Source organism: Rousettus aegyptiacus, unplaced genomic scaffold, assembly GCF_014176215.1.
Source record: "Rousettus aegyptiacus isolate mRouAeg1 unplaced genomic scaffold, mRouAeg1.p scaffold_m13_p_9, whole genome shotgun sequence".
Taxonomy (NCBI): Eukaryota; Metazoa; Chordata; class Mammalia; order Chiroptera; family Pteropodidae; genus Rousettus; species Rousettus aegyptiacus.
The window spans coordinates 57,764,476-57,783,751 of NW_023416312.1; the positions used below are offsets into that span (position 1 = coordinate 57,764,476).

General features: G+C 36.4%; 1 pseudogene; it reads left to right on the forward strand.

Moving 5' to 3' along the window:
• Window positions 1-11,304: 11,304 nt before the first annotated feature.
• Window positions 11,305-11,423, forward strand: LOC118608189 (annotated as a pseudogene).
• Window positions 11,424-19,276: the final 7,853 nt, after the last annotated feature.

Sequence of the window (19,276 nt, forward strand, 5' to 3'; positions counted from 1 at the left end):
AATAGAAAAAAATTAAATATAAAAAAGAGGACCTCATAAAATCTTAGTATTGAACAATGACACATAATAAGCATGATTTTCATCAAGTTTTAGTCTCCGTTAAGGATTGGTTCTTTCTACAACAGCTCAACCCCACAACTTCTGGTGTACATAGAGACACACATGCATCCAGAGGTATTTTCCGCTTTAAGGCCTCACTTGATCATTTAACCCCTGCCCAGAAGACTATAAGAGGGGTCAGAAGATCAGGTTTGTAGTCCTACCTTTACATCTTAGCATGATAATCCCAAAATCCATCTGTGTAGTAACAAATGGAAGTATTTCATCTTTTCTTATGGCCGAGTAATACTGTGTAACCTTAGACTAATTATTTACCCTTTCTGAACCTCAGTATTTTTAATTCTACCAAGTTAATAATCTTGCCAACACCACAGTTTTGTGGACAGCATTAAATGAGATAATCTATATAAATGCATTCTGAAAACCTTGAAATACTATGCAGAACAGAAGGTCCTGAGTTATTTTTAAGGCTTATACCTGTAGTGTCTGAGACATCTGACTGTGTCTTACAGAATCAGACAGGATGTGTTAGACAGAATGTATGGTACATACACAGCATATACAGCATACATACACACACTCACAAACCTAGTATCACCCCAAATTTGTTATAATATGTGATAAACTAATTTCTTCCTATTGGAGTATTATCCCCTAATAATAACTTGAAGATACATTAGCTGTTCATAGCTATTTTTTTTTAATTTAGTATATGATAACAGTAGTAATGGCACCTGGTCACTCATAAGTGCCCATTTAGCATATGATAATGACAATACATTAAACAATATCTACGTAATGGAAGTGTCATTAAACTTTCCCAGGGTTGCCAGATCTCTTCTCCTAGAGCTACAGATTTAAAATCTAAAGATTCAAGCTAATCCCACTTTACTTTAAACATTGAACAGATTGTACATTGTATTTTTATGTGACTTCAAGGTGGATAAGCTTCCAGATACTAAATCTCATAAGGATATTCACCCAGTGTAAAGGTATATCAAACTCTTTCAAATGACAAATGCATTTTCACAGTGTCCTTCAATACCATACCTTTGTTGTTGATGACAGAGAAATAACTCTAATGTGGAAGAATCCTGTGTTGCAATAAAAAGGTAGATAGCTATTTAACTGCAGGAAAATTTGCCTCAATACCCCTCAGATAACAGAATATGGTAATTGTGTACAGCACATTTACATTTATACCAGTTCATGAGTTGAGTTTATTCGCCATACCAGAGATTACAAGTTTACACAATGGATATTAGCCCTCCAAATAAAAATTGAGACTGACTACCCAGCATCAAAAATTGTGATCCAGCATTGAAAAAATGGAAAACTTGACTAGAAACATCAGCTCTTGAACAAGTCACCCTATCTCATCTGGTTTATATTCTATTTAACCAACTTGCAACAAAAGCCACTAAAGTGTGTGAGGATAAGCTATGTGGTGCCTACGGTTGAAGAGATACTGATGCAATTGCTGAGATTTGAGCAATCAGGTGACCCAGTATGTTCTCCATTGTACCATAACAGCATGTTAAACATCAAAATCCAAAGTCTACAAACTAGCCTACGGTGTATATATACCCTCAGAGCCCTGTTCAGGTCATAAACAGGTCAGAATCAAGACTTTGAAAAACAACTTCCAAATATGGATCCTAATATATTTGTGTCTTCTATTGGGCCTATGGCCTTCAGTATTATCCAACTAAAGAAGCAATTATTGCTGATTTATCTGCTATTTTCTAATCATTAGAGTAGCACAAAGGGACAGAGGTGAGGTTCCCATGGGAACCATATCATAATATTTCTTGTGTTTCATAAAATAAAATGCCATCAGAGTTGTATTATCAGTACTTAGCTATTCATCCAAGAAAATATAGGTGAACCAACATGATGTGAAAAATGACAAACTGACCTACCAACAATTGGACATGAACAGTGTTCTTTGAGTTGTAGAGAGAGAATAAATTGACTCATCTCTACTTGCTTACTTAGGCTGCCTAGTTACCAAGGAATCTATCATTTTTATAGAGAGACTACCTAGGTTAAGGGCAGAAACTGGCTGAGTTTTCCTAACATTTTATTGCTCAAATCTTACCTTGAATAATGCAAAATAAAACTTTCAAGCTAGTGTAATTCTGTAAAAAGACAGATGTCAATCCAAATGAAATTAGGGAGGAAGCTTTAAAGTTTAAGGAGGACTGGCTAAAGTAAGCAAGCAAACAAAAACCCCACCAAACAGAAATTGCTTTATGGAGCAATATCTAAAACATTTAGAAAATTTATACAGCTTATGTTACTCCAAATGGCTAGGCTTTTATTTCTACCACAGATTTCCTGCTTTACAGAGCAAAACTGACTGATGGCCCCAGCTGCTGCCCATCTGTATTCACCACCATGTTTACATGAAAGTCACTCTTCCCATGGGCTGGTCTAAACCAGTGACAGTGCAGTAGAGGAACAAATAGTGACACATTACCGAGAGGTGCAGAATTCCTTCACTGCATTACTTTAGCTCAAGGACTCCCTAAAGGTCTGATCAAACTCTCAAGCTGTGCTGCAGACTTCCTATCCTGTCCTCTTTCTTTTCCTCTCTTCTTCACATGCATCTGATTTACATCAAGATCTGAAGGCTCTCTCAATTTTAATTAATTCTTTTCCTTTGGCCCTTCAAATAAATTTCCTTCAATAAATCTATTGCACTTCTAATCTCATCTCGATTTCTTCTCAGAGGACCCTAACACAAATGGTGTCAGGAGAGGTCCAATAAAATAGGCAGTAATATGGAGTTCGGAGACTGGTTCACTAACTAAGTAGTAGAAAAAGAGAATGTTGTCTTGAGTGTCAGATGGAATACAAATAGCCCCAGGCACAAAGTAGCAGCCAAATTGATAAATTTTACTAATGGTGACCTGAGGAAAAGTTCCACTGGGGTGAAATGTTCTTATAGGAACAATGATTCAAATATCTTAGAAACATGGGAAGATTATGTTTACAAAAACAATGCAGTATAATGGCTATTGCTAAGTTATGTGGATAACCTGAATAGGCTTAATGAGAAACAGAGAGCTGTTAACAAACAGGCTAAGGGTTAAAACCACATGACCCTGTTGGTAGATTAATAGAGGTGTTTATCTCCTATAGTGGAAGAGCAAACACTGCTGAGGAGTGTCAGAGTCACAGAGCTCCAGAGACATTTAAATGTTCAATGAAGGAAGATATGTTATACTTAGGTTAGGACCTGGAGTGGAAAGCCAGGGACCTGAAAATGCAGGTGGATATCTGGACGAATTCTCCTGAGAATGCTTACTCTACAGAAACCCAAATTCTCAGAACTTGCAGAGATATCACATCCTTTTCTGTAAGAGCTAACACTTCTGCTGTGCTGAAAAATGCTGTAGAGGCCTTTCCCCTGAAACATTACAGCATTAGTCCCCCCACACTCCCATCCCTCAAGAGTTGTTCCTAACTTCTCTCCTGTCAATTAGGTATTTAATTAGGTTAAATCGCAGGGGAACCTGCCTAGGAAAATGTCGGACCTGGAAAGAGGAAAAAAAGATTATATCCTGAAGGAGCTGCAAGAATCAGCTAGCTTGTGCCAGTGGGAGTCAGGGAAGTACTCCTAGGATTGGACTTCGAAGGCACTTAATTGAGGCCCAGAATACAACACTGGATAAGCAAAAATTCATTGACTTAGTGACACTTTGTGGGGATATGGGATTTTAAGACTCTAACAAGGACCCTAGAAAATGGGGTAAACTCACTGGTAGTATGGTTCTTTTGAGCCTGGAGAAAGCAATGGCCTTTGTTGAATGAAGTAGAAATGCCTGAGGTACCCTAACATACAACAGAGGAAGAGATACACAGTCTCAGGGAAGTGGACAGGCTGGAATGACTATAGGATGAAAGGTCAGAAGACTCAGCCAAAGTGTTTAATATGTGGGCCCAGAGGATACACCATTCACTAAGGAATGCACTGGTGAAAGGGGCACCAGTAACACTAAAAATTTCAGTGTTGGCTGTCCTCTTCAGATCAGAGATGATGATAGGAAAACTTTTCATAGAACTGGACTCAGTAATATCCATGGGGATAATAGGACCCTGAAGTAACAGAAGACAAATAACAAGGCTTAACTGTCAGAAGCCAAGAGGCCACAATTATAACAACAACCAGTAATATAGACGGATGGACAAGGGAGCTTTACCCACAGGGAGTAGTGGAGATGTTTAGTGGAACATGGTGTCCCTAAGAGCAACACAGATGAACAACCAACAAGAATGCTAATCAACATTTATGGGGTGAAAAAGATGTGAGTAGACAGGCAGGAGGCTAAGGGAGCTTGCACTGATAAAAAGTCATGATCTTTTGCTCAGTTTCCAGACATAGTTTTGAAACTTGCTGTAGTCTAAAGCAATTTCTATATAATCCTCCTTCTTTTCTTTTCTCCATTATAAGATTCAGATCTACAATGTGGTCTAAAGGTACTCCATGCCATTTCTAGCTCCCTCTCCTTTACCTTCAGGCATTTTCCCTGATAAATTTTTACACGTCTTATCCTGTCCTGATATGTGTTTCTGAAGTACCTCAACTAACTTACTTCTGAAAGATAACACAGAACTGGCTTGTGGTTTAACTGTTGCCACAAAGTGACAAAAAATGGCACAATTGTTTGCTGCTCCTCCCATCAACAGACAAAGTATACTTCACTACCACTTGGACCTGAGCTAGCTAAAGTTTTTACTTATTTGGCCAAATGAGTGTAGCAGAAGTAATGTTTTAAAAATTCTGAATCTGGGCTTCAATAGATGTTACAAGTTTCATTTTCCCATTCTGATTCCCCAACCACTCTCACTATAAAAACAAGCCTGAGACCACAAATATTCTTCTCATGGAACCTCTTAAGGAAGAATGTTCTTTGAAAACACATTGTCGGAAATTAAAAACCCAATCAGATAATATTGTTGCAAACCGAAGGCATAGCACCTTAACCTAATGGAATGTCCCCAACATGGAAGATTTTAAGCACCATAGCAATATTATGACATCATTGTCATAGAGAGTGTACATTAAGGCAGCAAAACTGTGGGAATCCTTCAAAATGGTGGCACGAAGGTAGCTATCTATTCAAAATGCACATATACTCATTTGTTATACCAGCAAAAAATAAATGTAAACTAATAATAACAACAATAACATAATTCTATTTCTAGCTACTAATTTCAGGAGAAACATTTTGCCAACCAATATATCTGCCAAGAAATGCTATAAACTATAAAAAGGGATAAACTGCTAAAACAAAAATTGTTTGAAGGCAAAGTTGATGCACAGAAACTAAGGGTTAGTATCCCAGAGAGAAAGCTCACCAAGATGAAGCCAAATCTCTATGCACTGCTTTCCTCATAATGAATCTACCAATTTTTCATAAAGGTCAAGAGAGAGTGAGAAGCTGAGCATAAGGCAATGGCTAAGAATCAAAGATGATAGCAGAGACTTTTTGTGATCTTATGGGCCAGGAAGACAAAAACTGGAGTCTAAATTTTCCAGAGCAAATTTTATAACATGTGACAGGAGGACAAAACAGTAAAGAAAGGAGGAATCAAACAGAAAGAATATTTGGCTGATTTTTTTTCTAAAGCTTATAAAAGATTCACAGATTCGAGAAGCTCATTGAATGCCAAGTAGTAGAAATACAAAGAAAACCACACCTAGTCATTACATAGTAATGCTGTTAAAAAGCAATGACAAATAGAAAGTAGTGAACACAGTCAGACATGGAGGGAGGGAAGAACATATTACCTTCACAAGAGCAAATATTGCTCCTGACAAGTGACTTTCAATGGACATTCTAGATACAAGAATACAAAGCTTCCTCCTGAGGGCAAGTAAAACCTTAGTGCATGCAAAGTACAGAAAAAATGTGACTGAAACAGGAAAGAGTGCCTAAAAAAACATAAGCAATAAGGCTGGAAAAGTAGGCAGGAACTAGATCGTGCAAAGGTAGGTTTGTATTTTATTGTACTGTATTGTATATTGTATTATATTGTATTGCATTGCATTGTGTTTTAAGTAAGCTGTGCGGATTGAATGTAGTGTGTGGCAGGGTGGGGGATATGAGAAGTAAAAGTAGGTAGGACAGTGGAACAGAATGACTTTCTAGAAATAAAACTTGTATTCCTTTATTTTTTCTTCCTCACTTTAAGGCACCTTTGTCCTTAGTGAGAGTTTGATCTTCATCTTTACATAAATATCTTTATCTCACTTCCATGAGAAACCTTTAAGAGTTTTAACAGTGAATGATTCGTGTTATACCCAATAGTTCCTCCCACATGTAATTTCCAAACCCACCATTATACTGTTCCCCCTTGTCTGAATACATACTAGTTGACCAATACTCCACATAAAATGTGATATCTAGAACAGAATACTACACTAAAAATATAAGTTGACCAACTGAAGAGTAGGACCATGAATTTCTTTAAAATGGACACTATATGCCTATCAACACAGGCCAAGTTTTTTTGTTGTTTGGCATCCTCTAGAAATGATTTCTTTTATGCCAATGACATAATTTGAACAACAACAACAAAAAGCGTTGTAGAGGAGCAATAATTTATCAGCTCCAACTTTCATATAGATTTTCTACTAGGACCCTAAATGTCATTCTCTGGTATTCTCTACTCCCACCCTCTACCTAAGCCCCTGATGTTTCCCTGAAGTTGAGATTTTGAATTTAGACTTTAGTTAGAGAGGCTGACCTTGGTTCATATGTAGAATTTTTTTAAGGTTGGAGTTCTGTGAACAGGATGGTTTCAAAAAGCCTCTCCCGAATAAGATTTTTGAGGCATGTTTAATTTAAAACACTAAATATTTCATCTGTAAAATGTGAATGGAAGATCCCATATCTGACATTTTAACTTCTTTTCCTGATATTTAAAAGTTGTGAATTTTAAGACCTCCGAAAAGCTCACAGAGGACTTGACAAGGGAAACAACTGCACTGTTGATCCTTCCCATGGGACAACAGACTAGTAAAAAAAAATGCTTATTTCAGAGCTATCAGTAGAAAGAGCTCCACTGTCCATCTTCCCTACAGCATGAACAAAAGGAAACACTGAGTATATCAGTTAAGCTTTTTATAAAATCCAGCTTGACCCATATTAGTCAACTACATACTATGGGTTACGCAATGTACTTAGTTCTAAGAATACGGTGGAAAATAAAGCAGTTAATAAGACATTATTAGCCCTTAGAGGTATTTTATATGATCAATACTCATATTTTGATATTTTTTCATCGAAATTCTTTTTTTTCAACAGTCATAGCCTCATTCAAAGCCTTACCAAAAATGCCTTATCACCTTAGTATGAATAGGAACTCGCATTTGTGCATGCTCCCCAAATACTCTAGCCCCAAGAGCAGCTTATTACACTAGTGTGAGCAATTAACCACATTAGTGCTCTAATAATAACATTTTAAGGATGACAATTTTAAGGCTGATAGATAGGGTACCATGACAGATTGCTAGACACTGCTAGCCATCACCACTGCTTGCTGCATTTTAATGGATTGGTAGGGGTTTTCTTTCACCTTTCTTTATTTTTTTTTTCCTTTCTGAGCCATATTTTACACACAAAATACCAAAATTTTTCAAGGGTTTGAAATTAATAATAAGTAAAAAACATAATTGAGTTGATATGCTCAACTTATAGTGACATAGTCCTATAAAACTCATTTATTTTATACAGCACTGCTTCTGAAAATTTTAACTCGGCATATCACAGGACAGCCAAATTTATGTTAGCCAGCTGTTTACTAGTAACATTAAATTCTAACTAGGCAACTGAGCTCATCAAAATATTTCTAGAGACAAATACTTTTCAGAGTATTTGGAGTTGGCCTCTGGATTTCTACGCCTCATTGCTTTGTGTTGGTAAGCACAGGAGATGGGGAGCTGCTTTACGAAGGAGCTGAACACTTTAGCTTTTTTCAATTGTCCAGGAAGAAAAAACAATGCCTGCTTTTATCTTTCACATGATAGAATTAATACTAAGTGTTTTACGTGAGGTCAGTTTGAAGGTATAATAATAATATTACCTACCCATTAATAAGTACCCATTATATGCCAGGCATCATTCTAGGTCTCCCATGTTAATCACCAACATAGCTCTCTGAAGTAGGTAAGTTCAAAGAGATTATATTTATTTTTGAAGATATTGGTTGCTAGGGGCTGGGGAGTTGGGAAAGTAGGGTGAGTTTGGTAAAAAGGTACAAACTTTCTGCTATAAGATGAATAAGCTCTGAGGATGCGATGTTAAACATGGTGACTATAGTTGATAACACTGTATTACATAATTGAAATTTGCTAAGAGAGTAGAACTTCCATGTTCTCACCAAAAAAAATAAAAAGAGAAATATGTGAGGAATGGGAAAAAGATATACTAGAGCCATCAATTGCAATGGTAAGATTCAAGTCTGCAGTCACTACCCACAGCCCCTATATGGAAACTAGCCTATTTTCAGAGTCTTGCTGAAATATAGAAAATTGTTAAACCAATAACAACTTGAATGTCAACATTTGTTAAAATGGCCTACTAATGATACAAAGTTGAAGGTATCAGTAATAGTGAACAATACAATAAAACACAATGGCACTTGAGATAACTAAGCAGTGAGAACCTTTCCCAAGTTAATTAGAGAAGCATAGAACCGCAGATAATTTTTTTTTCTTTAATAAGATCTTGTTTGGCCCACTTATCTGAAGTTGGAATCAACTGTGCTAGAAGCTTTAAATAGCCCTGATATCTCATGATATTAGAATAAAGCTCTTGGCTTCATTTGCAGATAAGATATACCTATCTTCAACTAGGTCAGTTTCTGAATACAGACAATAAAAGGTGTTAACAAATACCTAAAGCCAGCTATGTAACAATAATTATCTAGACTGAACCAAAAAATATTACATTGAACATTGTGTATGAATAATTATTGAATCTTATCATAGAATTTACAGAAAGAAAAACTCCATAATTTTTGTTACTGATGTTACCTTTAGGGAGCTCATTAATGCCATAAGACAGCAAGGTCATAAATCAGCTCTGAGTATGTGTTGATTTTCAGAGAAATTACCTTCTAAATGATATTCATTCACATAAAATCACCAACTTTATTTTACACAACTATTCTCCAGTACTTGACTATGGCTTGAGGGAACACAGGTGACACAGTTTATAAAGATTGGAAAGATAGCCACCTTGATAATTATGTTGACTTCATCCAAGTCATTGCTTCTATATGAAATAATGATCAATGTTTTGTATCTTCTTTTAGAATGAGGTAACAATAGTCTCCTTTTTTACCACTAAATATCATGGGTCAAAAAAGTATCTTGTTAAAGGAAAATCCTCTTCTAAGGGTGGGTGGAAGGAAGTAAAAAAGAATTGTTTTCAAAGTACTATCATCTCTCACATATACAAAACATAACCCATGAACCTACCTCTCAGAGGCTTAGAGGGTACATTTAGGTGTGCAGTGATGGAATTAATGTAAACTGGTCAAGCTACCTGATTTTGAAATAGAAATCATGATGAAATTGGCTTCAATATACCAAGAGCAAAAGCATAACAAGCTCTGAATCTCTAATCAAACCTGAGTGGTTTACCATCAAGCTGGATGACATAGGCTTATTTATTTTAAGGTAAAACAAATTTTTAAATAGCCTCAATGTTCTTGTACATTTAAGATTTTCTTAAAGGGAGAGGAGACAGCAATTCACTGCCTGTGTGCTCATTTTTTTTCATGTCCACACTTCCCATAAACAATAGAGAAGTGAATAGATTGTCTTTCAAAGCAAAAGAACTAATATAGCCTGAACTTATTGAATTACAATTTTATGCCAGAGACTGCCTCATTTAATCTTCAAAACAACCTCATAAGGCAAGTACTATTATTAACATTGTTTTAAAAATAAGGAAAATAGGTAAGGTTAAGTGATGAACCCAAGATCACACAGCTGATAAATATCAGAACTACCTTTTGAATCAAATCTAAACATCTCAAAATGAAGGAAAGAAGGGAATACACATATGTTGAATGAGGAAAGCACTTGAGTTTAGCACTCTTAAGTCAATTTAAAATGGTAAAAATAATTAAGATTGATTTTTGCATGGAAGTTCACCCATGGGGCACTTATTAACCTAGACTGTCAGTCCACTTGCGTCCTCAGTGTCTATCTCAGTGACAGGAACATAACAGGTGCTCAAAACAACATTTGTTAAAGGAATGCCTGATTACATGAATAAATTAATAAACACCATAGTGATTTTCAAAAACTGATACCTGGGCTCTTATAGAGACTTCCTTCAAAATCTTGCTCAAAGGTTTGAGCAGAATAATTGAAACAGAAAACTAACACGGATTTACATTGGCCTAAAGCTGAGCTATGTAAGTTCTGAAAACCCTTAGTCGAGATATCGAAGATAAATACTGAAAACTGACTATTAAACTTATGCATTTGAGATGCAGACATGGAGCTTTTCTAGGTGAGCTTGTGGCCTTCTTTGCCAGATTTCATTTCTGTGGTGGACAGCTAATTCCAACTTTAGTTTTGGGATGAGCTGACCTTTCTAACTCTGACTATTGATTAAAATATTAAGGACAAACTGTTATGTTCACCTGAGGATAGCATCATTATTTCATAAAGCTTCTTTTTTTCTTTTTGATGTGAGGAAAAACAGCATAAACTGAACATTTACTGCAGGGAGATTTTTCTCCTCATTATTCAAGGATAAAATGTGAGTAGGATGTCGGGGTCAGCTATTCTCTAGCAACACAAAGCAATTTCTTTAAGTAGATCAAAATAGGAAGAAGGTATTTTGCAGCCTTTGCTAGATATGAAGTCACTTCCCTGGCTGAAGGCACATCATTTGAGTATACGTAGCAATGCCACAACCCCAGTTTCCTTTTAATCAATCAACATGGGGCATGGAAAATTCAGCAAGGTAAAATCAGTCTCTTTTCTATCTTATACAATATGGGTCTCAAATTAACCGTTGTGGATGTAAATCTAGAGAAAAAAAATACATTGCTTTTTCAAACCAGCTGGCCCAGAATGCCTGCTCACTTTCTGGAGATGCTGGGTGTCCCTTCTTAAAAGAAGTTTACTCCACTGCTGCCCCCAGCCCACTGAAATAAAAAAGGAGATAAATTTACTTAGACATAAATTGTTGGTAAAGAATCATCTGAGTCTATGGTCATACCACCCTGAACAAGCCTTATCCCATCTGATCTCAGAAGCTAAGCAGGGTGGGGCCTGGTTAGTACTTGGATGGGAGACAACCTAGGAAGACCAGGTGCTATAGGTGTAAAAAATAAAAAAAAAATAAGGGATTGTAAGCTGACAAAGTCCTTGCAATTTGTGAGGTCAACTAAGGGGTGTCTTGTCTAAAACAAAATAAAAATAATAAATAAAATAAATAATCATCTGAAAAACTCTATGTAATTAACATAAGAGCTACAGATCTGAAAGCTAAAGCAGAACAAAGTCATTAAACATGCCAAAGATATGGGAGGCTTTCATTAAACATTTGCCACATAAAAATACAAGGCCATTCAAGTCTGATCCCCCCGGAGCATAATCACTTCATGTTCTACTCACATTGTCCAATTTTGTGGTTTCCTACAAAAGAAAAATCCTCCAAATAGATTTCGATTGAGATATTAGTTTATTGTTAAAGCTCAAAATATCACACTAAGGTTGTGATTGTCTAAAGCGATTCATAGGAGCTGCCTTCTCAACAATTTAACACTTCTCAATGCCTAGGAATGACATCTAGGCTTCTAGATTCTGAGAAATGTATTGCACTTCCTAAGTGAATCCAAGGTAGTACAATATTCAAACTTGTCTAACAAGTTGTATTGCTATTATCTAGTCAGGACCAATAAAACACTCCTCTCAAAGATTTGTCTCTTTTCACCTTAGTCATTTTTCTATCTCTGGTGGACACACTGTCACTGCAGCTCCCTTTACATCAGACTTTACATTGAACTTATTATTCTAAGTGACTAAATTCTTCTTAAGATATATTTTTTTCCCAATGGAGAGAAATAGGTTAATAGGGGAAAACAAACAATATTTTCTTCCATTAGGGCTGGTATGTGGATGTATTCCCCAATTATGAATTAGCAAGTTCCCATAGGATTAACATGGATCACTATGCCCTAAAGACCCAACCCAACCATATATACATAATACAAATATATATACATATTATATATACATATTTGGTTGTTATGCCTAAAATTACATAATATATATCTTATATATAATATATATATATATTTTCCTCAAATGTATATATTTGTCATATGCCTCAAATCAGCACAGTCTCTTTGTACATTGAAAGGTCAAACATTCCCTTGGCAAAACCAGGTCTTTGGATACACTACAAATATTCTTACTTCTCCATTTTAATATCATTGCTTAGTTAATATTTATCAAATTAACTTAATTATATTTCCCCAAATCATTTCTTCTTATGTTTTTATTTTTCCCAGTCACTTAATCTTGAAATACATAAAGTCATTCTTTTTATTTTTCCTTTTCTTATCTCCATAGACATTCTCCAAATCGCAGCAATTTTTTCCTTGTGATATCACCCTGCCTGTAGCTTCCTTTCCTATTCAACTACTGCTATGGAAGAGACCCTTTACACCTTCTGCCTAGACTACTGTTATAGTCATACTGTCTCTGGTTGCTCTCTTCTCCAAACTACATTCCAGATTGTTAAAAGGTTAATTAATGCAAAATTACACTGTGAACCTGCTATCTCCCTCTTGATAAACTTTAACTGGCTCTCCATGATCTAAAGGAGAAAATCTTTAGACTGAGTTAGGGCCACCACAACTTTATCTATGTCTATTCTCTTTCATCTACCTCAACTACAGCTAAAACAAATAAGAAAGGAACTTTCATTTAAATAGTGCCTATGCATACCAAATATTATGTACTTTATGCATACTTCGTGTAATCCTCACACAAATCTTATGAAGGGAATACTTTTATCAGTATTTTCATGAAGAAGACATTGAGACTCAGATAGGTGAAGGCCAGTTTGTACCTACATGGCTAATCTAAGATTTTAACCATCTATCTCCTGATTCTTACTATCAGTGCTCTTTTCACAGCACTATCTAGTCTTTTCATATTATTTTTTCCCAAAGAGAGCATAAAGGTTTCACCACTTTCCTTTTGTGCATACTTATTTCCCTGTCAGGAATATTCTCTTCCAACCCTCTCTCCAAATACACACTCACACTATGTGTATTTAATCATTCCTTTGATGTCCAGCATGTATGAGGTCATACTTATTCTACTCATTTTATTCCTAGAATGCGCCACTTCATATTATTATTTATTCTTTCATAAATGGATTACAAGCTCGTTATGGCCACAAATTTTACCCATTTATTTATGTCCCTAACACATATTAAAAACTTAAATATTTTTGTAGTTGTTGGTGCTGATGACAGTAAGGTTATGCCTAATCTTACCATTTCCTTCATCCAATTTTCCTGATGTGATTCTAAAGTGAATTTGGTGACCCTACCAAAATACAATATCAAAACCCAAAGTTAAACCTTATAATGAAAAAGGAGGCCCTTGTCAGAGGTTGTTAGCAAGGACCATTATGTTCTCGAGTTTCCAGCATTGGAATAGGCACATAGAAGATGTATATCAAAATGTGTTGAATGACTGACTCATGTCAAAAATGCTAAGCAGGGGGAGAGAAAAAAAATGGTGTACATGAGTGAGGCTCTGTTCATCCCTCTGGTGACCAAATCAGAGTTGTGATGGAAACAAGAAGGAGCAGAAAGAAAAAAATCACATGGGATCTAGATAAACAAGCCACATAACTATGGAGAAATCCAAGAAAGTACCCTACAATGGCAGAAGGTAGGACAGGGTAAAGCTGTGGGGCCGACTGGTCTGGAGCATTTGAGCTGGAGGCTGTGACAGCTCAGCCCTGTCTGTGAGCTGAGTTTTTCAGTGACAGACCTGGTAGCTCTGAACAACAGCACCCGTTTGGCTGCACGCAAGGGGCACCAGGGACTTACAGGGAGACACTGTCTGAGTGAAGGATGAGGCGAGACTTACTTGGTACGGAAGTGCCAGGGTATCTATTATTTTGAGCCCTCCCCGCTCCCAGTGTGCTGGACACAGTGTTGCCATAGCTGTGACATTATCAAACTGGATAACAAATGTCACTCTGCCTAGAGGATTCCCTGAAACCCCACCTCCCCCAACACAAGGCCCTACCCAAATCACATCCAGGTTTATCGTCAACAAGTCAGGTGCTCCTTGCTGAGACTCACACTGGTGGAGGCAGCTGGCCTTAGTTTCTGGTGCAGCCTTTTGAGACAACTATAAGTGCAGCATCTGTGGATTGTTTACTGAATCTTAACAGGTGCCCCTGAAGGGGTTAGAGGCTTGGCTGAATTTAGCCTGCAGCTGAACCCCTCTCAGGACTGTGCCTCTGGACGCCTACTTCACAAATCCACACTAATAAGACCGAGAGACTTAGGATCTTTGCTTGGTACATAGAAACAGACACAGAAAGGCAGACAAAATAGGAAGACAAAGAAGCAGAAACCATATGAGAGAACAGAATAGAGATCCAGATATAATGGTGTCAAGTAATCTAACAGATGCAGAGTTCAAAACACGAGTTATAAAGATGCTCGATGAACTTTTTGGAAATGTAGATAACTCCAACAAAGAGATAAAAATGGAAATGGAAATTATAAAAGGGAATCAGTGTGAAATGGAGAATACATTATCTGAGATGAGAAGTATATTAAATGGAATAAACAAAGAAATAAACAAAGTGAATAAAGAAAAGGATCAAATGTCCTATCTAGAGGACAGGAAAGTCAATCAGGACATTCAATCAGAATGGCGAGAAAAAGGATGCCAAGACTATAAAAATAATTTAAGGAGCATATGGGACACTATTAAAGATCAACATACCTGTCCGATCAGAGTATCTGAAGGAAAACAAGATGTTGAACAGCTGTTTGAAGAAATAATGATGGAAAATTTCCCTAAATTGGTGAAAGAAATGGACGTAAAACCCCAGAAAGCTCAGAGAATTCCAAAAATCAGCGATTCAAAGAGGCCCACACCAAGACACATAGTAATTAAAATGTCAAAGTTTAAATACAAAGAAAGACTATTAAAAACAGAAAAATAAAAAAGAAATAATTACTTATAAGGGAACACCCATAAGACTCGCAGCTAATTTCTCAAAAGAAACTATGCAGGACAGAAGAGCTTGACAAAAAATATTCGACAGGGTGAAGACCCAGTATATACAACCAAAAATAATTTATCCAGCAAGGCTATCATTTAGAGTTGAAGGACAAATAAAGAGCTTCTGAGACAATAATAAGCTAAAGGAATTTACGACTACTTAGCCAGTATTACAGGAAATGTTGGAGGGACTTCTTTAAGAAGAAGAAAAAAAAATGTAACAAAAACAGGAATTAAGAGAACCATAAAATGGCCATTGAAAGGAACAAGAAGGAAATCACTGGCGATATACTGACAAACATTTCTTCAGTTTGATGTAGTTGAAAGCCAAATTAAAGTAAAAAAAAAAAGGAGGAGTGAGTGGGAGGTGAGGATCCAGAGACATCTAGAGCAAAGAAGTCTTTTTAAAAAGTGTCCTTGAATGGGGAAGCAAAAGATAGGACTGTCCTGGAGGTGAAGTCCAAGAAGCTTCCTTTATTTTCTTAAAAAAGAAACTAGAATGTGTTTCAAAGTCTAAGGAAGGAGCTAGCCAGAGGAGCCTTCTCTGGGGGGACATCCTGGAGCAAAAGTCCTGAGGTGATAGGAGGACGAGCCATCTGAGCTGAGAGATTACCTTCACACTAGAGGAGTAAATTATTTCATAATATTTCATCCCTAAATATATAAAATATAAGAGATAAAGACATTTTCCTACATAGTGCAAGCTAAGTATAATATCTAACAAAACTAACAAGATCTTTGGAAACATGGCAGAGTGAGAGATGCCCCCAGATCTCTCCTCTTGAAACAACAATAAGCTGAACAACTAAAACTCAACAAAAAACACCCATACTGCACACCAGCATGTCTGAGCGTGGGATCTGTGCATAAGAGCTACCACAGATCAGAACCCTGGGTGTCAGATGGTGGACTGGAAAAAATGAAGAAGCTGCCTCTCACAGCTGCCGGAGCTCCCTGTAGGAGAAGGGAGAGGAGAGGAGTGGCGAGTTCCTGCGACAAGTTCCCTGAACATACCTGCCTGGGATAACTGTGAGCTCCCCGTGGCCAGCTGGCTGTAGGACCCATTCATCAGAGCAAAAAGCAGAGAAGTGGTAAAGGACCACAGAGGACAAAAGGTCAGTTTTTGCCAACCATGGTTCCAAAACCGAGGCTAGCCACAGCCCCCAACTGCTAACCCAGAGAGCCCCTTCCCCTATACCCTACCAGACCGAACACCATGGAGCCCCAGGGGAATCTGAGCAAACACTGCTGAGACTATCGCTGACACTGACAGGGACTAAAACTGAGGGTAGAAAGTATGATTAAATATCTACAAGAAAATTAAAAGAGCATTATTAGGGATTTATATAAAGCAGGGCCAAAAGGATTCGATGCCACCCATTGGAAACCAAATGAAAAGCACCTCCTTTGCAACAGGCTAAAGAGAGACCTTCATATAATACATCTTCTTTCTTAAAAAACAGCAGAATACACTTCCATTAATGCTTAGGCAGAGAAATAGTCCATTAAACACCATGAACAACTAAGGTGACAAGGCATCTCAGAGAAAAAGAGAAAAATCTCCAGAATATTAGCTTAGAGACATAAAAATATGAGACTTAAATGACAGAAAATTCAGGATGGTACTTCTGAAAAAAACTCAATGAGATTCAAAGCAACTCAAATCAACAATTTCAGAAACTGAAAAAAAAAAAAACAACCAGATTAGCAGAGCAAGGAGATTGAAATCCTCAAAAGGAACCAAATAGAACTGGAGTTGAAGAATACACTGCAAGAGTTGGAAAATGAAATAGCAGGCTTGGGAAATTGAGGTGACCAAATGGAGGAAAAGATCAGTGATACTGAAGACAGAAATCTAGAAATAAATCAGAAGGAAGAAGAGAGAAACTGAAGAATGAAAAATAATGAAAGAAAATTCAAGTAGTAACTGATACCATCAGAGGAGGAAACATAAGAATAATGTGCATTATTGAAGGCGAGGAAAAGGAGCAGTGACTAGAAAGCATTTTCAGACAAAAAGTGGATGAGAATTTCACAAATCTAAGGAATGAGCTGGAGCTTGGAATTCAAGAAGTCAACAGAACACACAAGTATCTCAAACCAAAGAAGCCTTCGCAAAGCCACATTGTATTAAAGTTATCAAAAATCAATGACAAAGAGAGAATTCTCAAGATAACCAGGAAAAAAATGGTAACTTATAAAGGTTAATCCATCAAGTTATCCTTGGACACCTCAGCACAGACCTTACAAGCCAGAAAGGAAATGAACCAAATATTTAAATTACTAAGTGAAAGGAACTACCAGCCTAGAATGCTGTATCCAGCTAAGGTCTCTTTTAGATATGATGGAGAAACTAAGACTTTTCAGACATACAAAAACTGAGGGAATTCTCCACTACAAGGCATGCAATCAATACAGGAAATACTGAAAGGATTGAGTTCACCAAAAATAAAATGACACAAAAAAATACATAATTAGGAATAAAGTGACTATCAGACAAATAGAAAAGAGGAATGCAACCATTACTAAAAACAGGGCATTATAAGCTTAAATAATAAGAGAATAGTTATAATAAGATAGTAATGAATGTTCAGCATACATAGGAACAAATTGAGATAACAATGACTGAAAAAAGAAAGATTCAATGATCCAAATTCGCAAAGGGGAATGGAGATAGGGCACATGCAGAAGAAAATGGACGACTGTATATAACTATCCTTAACTTGTTCATAATGGTAATGCACACCAAATATTCAGAACTATTGTATTTAACATAAAACAAGAAGGACCAGAGGGAAAACCCACAAAAGCCAACCAAAATAAAGAAAACAGAAGCACAAGGACAAAAAAAAGCAATGAAAAAACCAAGCTGCAAGAAAGCAAAAGATAAAATGGCTATAAGAAGACTTCATATTTTAATAATCACCCTAAATGTAAATGGATTAAACCCACCAATAAAAAGGCACAGAGTTGCAGAATGGATCAAATAAAAAAAAACAAAACACAAAATCGAACTATATGCTGCCTTTAGGAGACACATCTCAGCTCCAAAGACAAATATAGACTCAAAGTGAATGGGTAGAAAATAATATTTCAAGCAAAAGGCATTCAGAGAAAGGAAAGATTAGTGGTATTACTATCAGATGAAATAGACTTCAAAATCAAAAAAATAAAGAAAAATATTGAGGGACATTTCATAATGATAAAGGGAATCATGAACCAAGAATACATAACACTTATTAATATCTATGTTCCCAATCAGTCAGTTTCTAAATATGTAAAGCAATTACTAACAGAATTAAAGGGAGAAACAGACCAAAACACTATCATAGTAGGGGACCTAAATACCTTACTGTTAGATATGGACAGATCATCCAAACAGAAAATAAAGAAGAAAATAATATCCTTAAATGACACATTAGACCAACTAGATATAATTGACATTTACAGAGTGTTCCATCCCAAAACAACTGCTTATATATTCTTTTCTAGTGCACATGGAACATTGTCAAGAATTGACCACATACTGGAACACAGAGTTAGCCTCAACAAATATGAGGGTTGAAATCATACCAACCATATTCTCTGATCATAATGCTTTGAAAATAGAGGTCAACTGCAGAAAGAAATCAGGAAAACCCACGAATACATGGAGATTAAAAAACATGCTACTGAAAAATAACTGGGTCAGAGGAGAAATAAAAAGAGAGATCAAGAGATACATAGAAACAAATAATAATGATAGTACAACATATCAAAATTTTTGGACCATGTTAAAAGTGGTCATAAAAGGAAAGTTTGTATCATTACAAGCCTATCTCCTAAAACAAGAATGAGCCCAAATAAACAACTTAACACTTCATCTTAAAAAACTAGAAAAGGAAGAACAAATAAAGTTTAAAGTCA